This window comes from Pyrus communis, chromosome 16 (genome assembly GCF_041283825.1).
Source record: "Pyrus communis isolate YQ-2024b chromosome 16, ASM4128382v1, whole genome shotgun sequence".
Taxonomy (NCBI): domain Eukaryota; kingdom Viridiplantae; phylum Streptophyta; class Magnoliopsida; order Rosales; family Rosaceae; genus Pyrus; species Pyrus communis.
Window position 1 is genome coordinate 28,794,484 of NC_142580.1, and position 9,688 is coordinate 28,804,171.

The window sequence follows — 9,688 nt, forward strand, 5'->3', positions numbered from 1 at the left end:
ATCATGTGCTTGATGGTATGCGACTCCGACGCCACCGCCTCCTCGACCTCGAACAACTTGATGTCTGAGCTCTTGATGGTGATCTTCATCGACGACATGGTTGGTGACGGTGATAACGATGGTCTTGAACGACTGGTACTGTAAGAGAAGCCCCAAACAAGGAACCCTTTTCAGCTTTGCTCCTCCGCAGCTGCAATCAACCTCTCCTCAACTGCAGCGGCCATCAAACCATCAAAGCCTTCCAACTTCCCAAGTACTATCTCAATCTAAAACTAAAACAATAAATCAATATTAACAAAACAGAATACTTGGTAGGGGACAGATCGTAAAGTGCTCGAGTTCAATATTCTGGGAGTGGGTACAATCACATAAATCCTATCAGAAAACCAAGCAAATCCCACATCAAAAATACCCCCAAACCAAAACCCATATCAGAAAATTCCCCCAAAACCTCACAAAAAGCCAAACAACCCCAAACAAAATCCCAAAACCCTCAGAAAACCTAAATCAAAACCAATCTAGGTTTTTTAAAAGTTGGAAGCAAGATTGCAGTAAGGGGCTCATCGACCTCAAATTCTTAACGTCGACGAACTTGTCCTGATGGTGGGTGGGAGGGACCTCGATTGACGCCAGAGATGGTGGTCAAGTGGTGGGTAAGATGGACCTCGATCGACGAAGACGGGGACATAATGTAAGTTCAGGAGAAAAAGATTGTGAGGGAGAAGTCGAGAGGTCTGAGAGTGAGGTTTGGAGAATTCTACATAACCTAAGAAAAAAACCCTATAATGAACGATGGAAACGGTTTGGGCCGGGGGCCCGTTTTCTCTGAAATTTGTACCCGCCCTGCCTCGTTTTGAATTTACAATATCTGTACCTACCCCAAACTTGCCTCGACCTGCTGGTCCAGGACCCGTTTGCCCAGTCCTACTCTCATCTTATAGGCAAAAGATTACTATAGCAAAACAATTCACCTTACAAACTTTCCTCAAATAAATAGTGAAATACTGTGCATGAATAGTAACCCATCCGTTTTTCTTCATATGAATAATAATCCATCTGATTTTTCATTGGATGAATAGTAATGAACTATTCATGTGGGCCATCTACGTATTATATTACAATACTCTCCCTTTGATGGCCATATGTCAATTTCGGTTGCCTCGTTAAAACCTTGATATGTTTTCGATGCTCCCCTTGATTAGTATCTCTCCTTAATTTTGAATTCTTTAATTTCACTAATTATTATGTTAATGTAAGCTGATACGTTTACTTCTGAAGGTGGTTCACATGCGTTCCAATTTTTAATGGCCACAGGTTTTAACCAAACTCCAATATTTTTTAGAGATATGAAGATGTGGCAATGAATGTTGCTTCCTTGATTGTTGTAGGATCAATTTATTTCCATATGTAAATACAAATCATTTCTGAGAGAGATTTGTATGCAGGCTTGAGAGATATTCAGATTTTTGGTAGTCCAATAAGACCATGGCTATTATTGAGTTCTTTGGAATAGAATAAGCACATGTCTATAATTTCTTGGAGTTATCAAAAGATAAACTTTACTTCATTCTAATAACATATGTTGGTATTGTGCTTCACAAGAAATGTAATATTTGACTCAGTGTATTGTACTCAATATAGTAAGGCACACACCTCACTAAGATATGGTGCCCCTAGACCAAATATCAATTCATCATTTCCCTCGCGAGGATGAATGATCTTTCTTAGTGTCTAAATATTGGTTAATCATTTGAGTATTCAACTCATAATCTTCAATCCATATGATTTTTTAATACCATAAACATTTTGGATAAGATTTGTGTTGACATATTGTTCGATTTACAACTCGAGACAATATTCCTTTCAACACTTTATAATCTTTCTAGACTCTTCAAGAGTTCCAATCTAATATCAACTCTTGCAAGAGATTCAATGTATTGCAACAATATCATAATGAAAGTACTCATTAAGGAAATTTATACCATTCATTGGTATTGAGTACATAATTTATGCTTTACCCTTCCAGGGCTTTCTTCAAGCAATTTGAATCATTCAGGGATTTCTACACTTCACGACACATTCTCCTTTGAAATTTATACAGAGCAACTTGCTTTCATGTATACTTGAGGGATTTACTTGTGGAGATATGCTTCGGGCATGTATAATTCTCCAATGAAATGAACAAGCTTCACAATGAGAAATCATGTTTCCAGGAGTGTATTACAATTTCAGGTTTCAACTAGGAACCATGTGTCATATCATGTTAGTGTATTTCACCATATTACAAATGCCCATATAACCATCTGGGTTCAACATCATTTGGCGATTTGTACTATAGGTCCATTTTTCCACGTTCTTAATAAATTGTAATGGAATTGCCTTTCTCCATTTTGGCCAATAATTTTTCTTTTTAGTCAATGAACAAAGAATGTGGCTCAATAACAACACAACTCATTAATGAATTTAGTAGCATTTAAAACCAAAATTAACATTGGTAGTCATCAATTCTTGATCCCATAATTCTCATGTGCATGTGCATGCATATTTATAAGTGTTTCATTACTTTGGATATCCTTGCCTCTTCAAGGGCTTTACATTGTCTCTTCTAGGACAATCATCTCTTATTAGATGAATTGTTTGAGAATTTGGATCATAACCTCCTCTAGAGCATTATAGAGCTTGGATTTTTAATCTCCACTTATGAGGAGTTGAATCATTGGAACCTACACATCGATCATGCTTTAGGCATAAACTATATTAAAATTGCCGTGTCCATGGATTATCCTTTTTGGAACTTGAATCCATACAGCAACTGTTATACTTCGGGCATGCAACAGTTCAATAGTGCCAAGTCTGTGGATAGTCTGATTGAGACTTCAATCCGTGCAGCATCTCTATAACTTGTAATCAATTAGTAATTTTCATTACCCTTTTGTACATCATGTGAATGATATAAACTGGTAGAGTTTGCTGGGGATGTGAGTAGGATTCCCATCATTGAACTTTGGTCTTCCATTCACTCAGTTAACCACCAATTTTCTCCCTTTAGACTTCCATGGAATCATCGTTGATCATTCTGCTTTAGTCTCTTGCCCAGTAGAGGTGGTGCGCAATCTTTGCCCTTGGATGGTCCATCACTTCTTGGTGACTCATCCATGCTTGGTAGTTTCAGTGTAAAGAGCCAACATTGTACCAATTATTCTGCAATGTTGGTGACTTTAGACCCAGCTCCAACAACAGTTGAAGATGACTACTCGAGAGCAATGCAAGGTAAGCAATTAGGGAAAGGTTACAGGTAGTTGGTTCCTGACTGGAAGTTTGATTTCAGGTTCTGACTGATTGTTTTCTTTATCTTTGTCTTGTAGGCAAGAGCAAGGGCAAAGGAAAAGATAGGGAAAGAGCATGATATGAGATACACTTGCTCTCTACCCTGATGATATGAGATGTTTTTTCTCTTGAAGAAAAACAGTAGAAGACTTTGATGCTAATGTAAAACTTTTCAGTCGAAAGGGGTTTCTTGCTGAGAAAATGAGTTTGGCATTTTGAGGGACTTGGTTGAAGAGCTAGTCTCAGAGAGAATGACGATTGAATATGTTGAGAGGTTTGGTTGTAGATGCATTCTCGGCAAGGAAGATGAATTAGGCATTTTGGCGGTGTTCTTTTGCCATGGAGGACGAAGGTCGACATATATAGGGCTTTCCCAATAGCAGGTAGTGGTGCGGAAGTGGCCTTGTCACCCATGCTTGTCGGTAATAGTGGTGTAGTTGGAATAATGAACTTTACGCGTTTTAACTTTGCCAGAGATATTTTGACAGAGTTGTCCTTGATATCCAGAAAGCTGAGATTGCGTATGAGAAATGTTGACAAACTTTATTCAGGAAAATCCAGCTTTTGAAAATCAGAAAGCAATGTCTCTTCGATTTTTGAACAGGTGGTTATGTTGCCTCTCATTTTATAGTGGTATCAATTGTATTCAAAATGCATGCTTTGAAGGTTGCACGCTTGTGAAAATTATCTCTGTTGTATTTCTGAGATTTCACTCTATCCAACCTTTTCTTTCATTATTTCTGAAAATGGCTTGCCCATCCAACCTTTGTTTAGATTTGAGTCTCGGAAGAGATACACACGAGCCACATCTTTTTTATCTTCTAATGACCTTCTTACGGTTGGAGACTCTGTGATGAGGGATGATATAATGGCTACAATAGTAGCTAGAAACCTTCTCACTCCCAAAGACAAATGAATACTTTCAAAGAGGTCTGATGAATTGGCTGTTCAAGACTTTTTGGCTTTCAGTGTTCAATGTGCGAGTTTTGTATCCAACATGGGCCAACATCTACTTGCTCGAACCCGCCATGTCGAAACATTAATGGCTAAGGTGGCAAGTCTTAGATAAGAGATTAAAGAGCTCAAGCATGAGAATAAAGAGTTGCACAAACTTACAAGTATTTACTTGACGAGCATGAAAAGAAAGCTTGACCAACTGCAGGAATCCGAAAGTCGGATTCAAAGTGCTCACCAAAGATTCGTGGCTAGATTCCGAAGGCAACTGATGCGTTCCCCTTTTGGTGTTTTTCCAAGTATTGGGGCATCACTTGATCAATCTCCAGTGCCTCCCTATTTTGGGGTACTGCCAAGTACTGAGACTTCACATGAGCAACGTTTGTGAAAGCCCCTCCATTTGTTTGTTTTTGTAGGTGTAACTCATGTGTATGCACATGTATGTGTGTGTATCTAGGGTGTATATATATACATACATATATATATATATATATATATATTCATTCTCTTCTAGTTTTATACATGCCTGAAATTTCTGGTTCAGTTTGTTAGATATAGGAAACTATGGAAACTTTTGGTTCCATTAATATGAATTAATGAGCCTTTAAGCAAAGATGTTTTCTAATATCATATGCTTCCACATGAATTCTCGGGCATTATGAATTCATGAAAGTATCTCTTGTGTAAGATGTCAATGGTCACAAAATCGGGTTTTGCTAAGTTCAACATTTCCTTATTCCCAAAAAGAAGAAATTTAGGTATGACAAAAATTGCGATAATTAACTCATACCACATATAACACATGTCTACACAAAATGTTAGAGCTTCAAGTTCTGAACATTATTCATATTTTAAACTTCAGGTCAAAACATTATTCATATGGACTTGAAATTTATTCTCAATATCGACATCATTTTAGGTTCATATTTTTGGAACTCATGCCCATACTTAATCTGTACATGGATTAAGGAACTCATGGTCCTTATTTACATGAATCAAGGGACTTCTGCCCTCATTTAATAGTCTGTGGACTGAGGCGCTTATGGCCGTCACTTTAATTTAATTGAGGAACTACCGTTCTCTTAGTTGATTCAAAAACTTCAGGTTTTGATTTGATCAAGGAACTTTGGATCCTTTTAGTTACCCAAGAAGTAATAATAATAATAAGTCCTAATTGGTGCTCCTCCACCGGTGAGTTTCGAAAAAATCGAAACAGTTCCCATAAGTTTTGGAGTCAAGAGTAGTGCCTGCAACTTATGAGAAGATCAAACCGTTAGAGTTGGCTCAAATTTTAGTATGAAATGGATAGGAGGATACCGAACAACTTTCATGAAGGAACAATTTCGATCTGAACTACTGAAAAAGGAGTTTCGGTACTCATAAATGGCTGTCCAGTTTTCTGCGGAATTGGAAACTTGGTTGGTGTTTCACACATCTGTGACGATTGCACTGTTGGAATTTTCTGAAAATTTGATATGTTATAGGTACTGGGCAGACGTACAACTTTCAAGAAGGAAGTATCTCAATCCGAGGTTAGCAAGTTAAGTTCAGAGGCTGTTTACATGGCTGTCAGATTTTCTGCCAATAATAATAATAATAATACTTATATAACCAAACGTATGTTTACTTTAAAAAAATTAGTTATATAGAGATATGAAGATGAAATGAAATGATTTTCTTATCTGTGAGATTCCAGCTGACAGAGGTTAGAGATAGGTAGCGCTTCATCGGATTTATGGCGTTGTGTTTTCCACTAACACGAGAACTTCTTGTGTTGATAACGTGTTGTAAAGTCGGTGATATGTGTGCAGTGGAATAAAGTAAATAAGACACAATATTTACGAGGTTCAGCAAGTGTGCCTACGTCCTCGGGGCAATAGTAGTACTTTCTTTCATTATCTGAACTAATCTCATTATTTTCTCTTTTCTCTCTAGCCTGGCTCACTGGTAATTTCTTTCGCATCTCTCTTCTTTCCTTTTCTCTTCCTTTCCTCCATAACTCCTGTTTCTTTCCTTTATATGTTTTTCTCTCATCTCTTTCTTTTCTTTCTCACTTCTTCCTTCCTTCATATGCTCTCATCTTATAGGCAAAAGATTAGTATAGCAATACTATTTACTTTATAAACTTTTCTCAAATAAAAAGTGAAATATTGTGCATAAATAGTAACCCATCCGTTTTTCTTCATATGAATAATAATTCATCTGATTTTTCTTTGGATGAATAGTAATAAACTATTCATGTGGGGCATCCACATATTGTTACAACATAAATTCTAATGATGGAAGCAGCTGTTCCGAATGCCATTCAATGAAAAGGAATGATGGAAAATGGTACATCTATATGATTCTTTTTCTAACCTTTCTCGTTTTGTTTGTCAGACCTTATTTGATCTGTAATATTTTATTTGTTTATTCTTTACGTCGAGTGGGGTTTTGGACACCATCAAGCGGCATCATTTGTTTTAACTTGTCAGCATGGCATTCACAGGATTAATATGTTGTGCGGAAGTGTGAACTAATGCGTATGCGTCATGTGTGTGTGTGGAACAAATAGCAAATTCGCAAGAGAGAAAGAAAGCAAACCAAAACAAGAAGATTTCTACGATGAATGTACGTACATTATTGCTCAAGAAAACCCTAATCCCATGTACATCCAAGCCGCTCACTCAATGATATTATTCTTCCTGGCCAAATCATCTCTCTCTCATGACTCATGTCACGATACCAAATCCAATTGACGTGTGTGAAAAGCCCGGGTAAGGATGATCTTTTATTTCTGTACTACTGAGTTTGGACTATTGAAGAAAAACTTCAAAATAACTTTTCCAAAGGTGTGCAGCTGAAGAAGCCACAAAATACTTGGGCTAAATAGTAAATACAGCTCAGGCTTTAGGTGAGGTGGCAAGATAACAGAAGGTCACCTTCTCTTTGCTGACTACAGCCTCCTATTTTGCGGAGCCAAATCTACAAAATGTCATCATATTGCCTAGGTTCTTCATGAGTATGAGATTGCCTCTGTCCAGAAAATAAACCTTCACAAAAGTGAAGTTTGTTTTAGTAGAAACATTAAAGATCCCTCTCGGTCTAACTTGGCTTCCATTATTGGTGTTCAATGTGTGGAGTGCCATGAGAAGTACTTGGGGATGCCTACCTTAGTGGGCAAGAATTGAAGTTGATTTCAGTTTTATCAAGGACCATCTTGGGAAACGTCTCCACAATTGGAAGGGCAAACCTCTTAGCTCGGCGGGAAAGGAGTTACTTGCTAAAACTGTGGCTCAAGTCATCCCTAACTATACTATGAATTGCATTCTTCTCCTAAAGCATTTATGTGAGGACCTTAATAAGCTTATTGCTTCCTTTTGGTGGAACGGGAACGATGGCGAGCACATGATTCATTACTAATCTTGGGACAAACTTTGTATTCCAAAGTCGGAGCGGGATCTTGGTTTTAGGAACCTCTATGCTTTTAACCTTGGTATGTTGGCAAATCAAGGTTGGAGGATAATCTCGGTACCCAATTCCTTAGTGGCAACTATTCTAAAAGCAAAACATTTTCCCAATTGCTCTTTTCTTAACACCCCTATGAACTCGGATGCCTTTTTTGCTGGAAAAGTATTTTCACTGCTCGCAAAGTCATATGGGAAATTTGGAAAAATAACCAAATTTTAGACCTGATATGGAATTATAGCCACCATTTTAATTTTATGATAATTATAACCAAAACTTGATGTAAAAGTACTGATATACCCTTAATATTAGGGTTTCTCACAACAACCAAAACAAACTTTTAGACTATTTTAAAGGGAATCGTTATTAGTACTCCAAAATTTTCATTTCGCACTCCAAATTTTCTATAATTAGAAAGAAAAATCGTAAGGAGTGCAGAACGAGATTTTTAGAGTGCTAATAATAGTTCCCATCTTAAAATGAGAAATTAATCTTCATCACCTTTTTGTTTTCACTATGCACTTTGCATATGCAATTTCGTATTCTTTCTTCATCCACTGCAAAAATATATCGGAATGTATGCAATTTAGTCAGTGAAACATCAAATCCAAGTATCTAATTAAAATAATAATAATTAGCCATCGAATTAGTACCTTCTTAAGAACATTCTCATAGCTTGTCCTGCTAATTAAAGAGATAGCGAACACCAATATGTTTGCACCTCTATAATTCAGTGACCTCAACCTGCGGTAATCCTCAACATTTTAAGGTAGTTTAAAGGTTGTGTTGTGGTTGTTAAGAGAAACCCTAGTATTAAGGGTATGTTAATACTTTTACATCAAGTTTTAGTTATAATTATCATAAAATTAAAATAGTGGTTATAATTCTATATGTGGTCTAAAATTTGGTTATTTTTCTAAATTTCCCAAGTCATATCCCTTGGTTCTTGGTGGTAGATTGGAGGGGGGTTTTCCACTAATTTTTGGAAGGGAAATTTTATTTAAACCCATCTAACCACTTTCTACACCCAACTTAAGTTTTAAACGTTAATTGTCTAGTTTACCCTATTGTATATATAATTACTATTAAGTACAAAATGAAATTAATAATAAAAATCAAATTTATCAATAGACCCACATACTATAATTAAATCCTAGCATCACCCTTTGTTTATCTTATGTTCATTCCGACCAAAACCCTAATAGCTTTGATAGAGAAAAGCAAGTTTTTTTTATTAATGGATGGATTTTGAAATTTTTAATCCTCCAACTAAGGTATGACTCGATTCATGGATATTTTATTTGTTTGCTTCTTCTTTGGATTAAATTTCATACTTTTTATATTATATTGTAAAAGACACTATGTGCTAGTTGGAGCCTAGGTGGGTGTCTAGGTGGGATAGGTGGATTTAAGTAAATCTATTGTATTTCATGTAAATAAGTGTCTATTTATACTTAAAATATATATAATTTCATCATAAACTAGAAAATACAAGGACATATATATATATATATTATGAAGTATTGGAACATAATGAAAACATGGGGAGCAAACATATAATGTGTGTTTGTTTAAGTGTTCAATAAGTCTCCTACAATTTATTGGAAATAATAAAATGCAAAAGGAAAGTTATCTATTTTCTATCTAAGTGAGTTGCAACCTAGGCAAGTCTAAGCGGGTGCCTAGACGGTCTAGGTGGGTGCCTCAGTAGGTCTAGGCGCCATTTCTTAATTTTCAAACGCCTAGGCATTAATCAGGATGGTGGCCAGCCGCCTAGCGCGTAAGCGGCGCTAGGCGATGATTTTTAGAACAATGATTTATTTTTCTCTACCGTCTGTATGCGCCCCAAAACACCAATGCAAGGACTTTTGATTAGTAGTGCAGACATAAAATTTGATTCTTGGTGCAAATAAAGATTTCTCAACCTTAACCACGAACTAGCGGGTGGCATGTCTTGCAC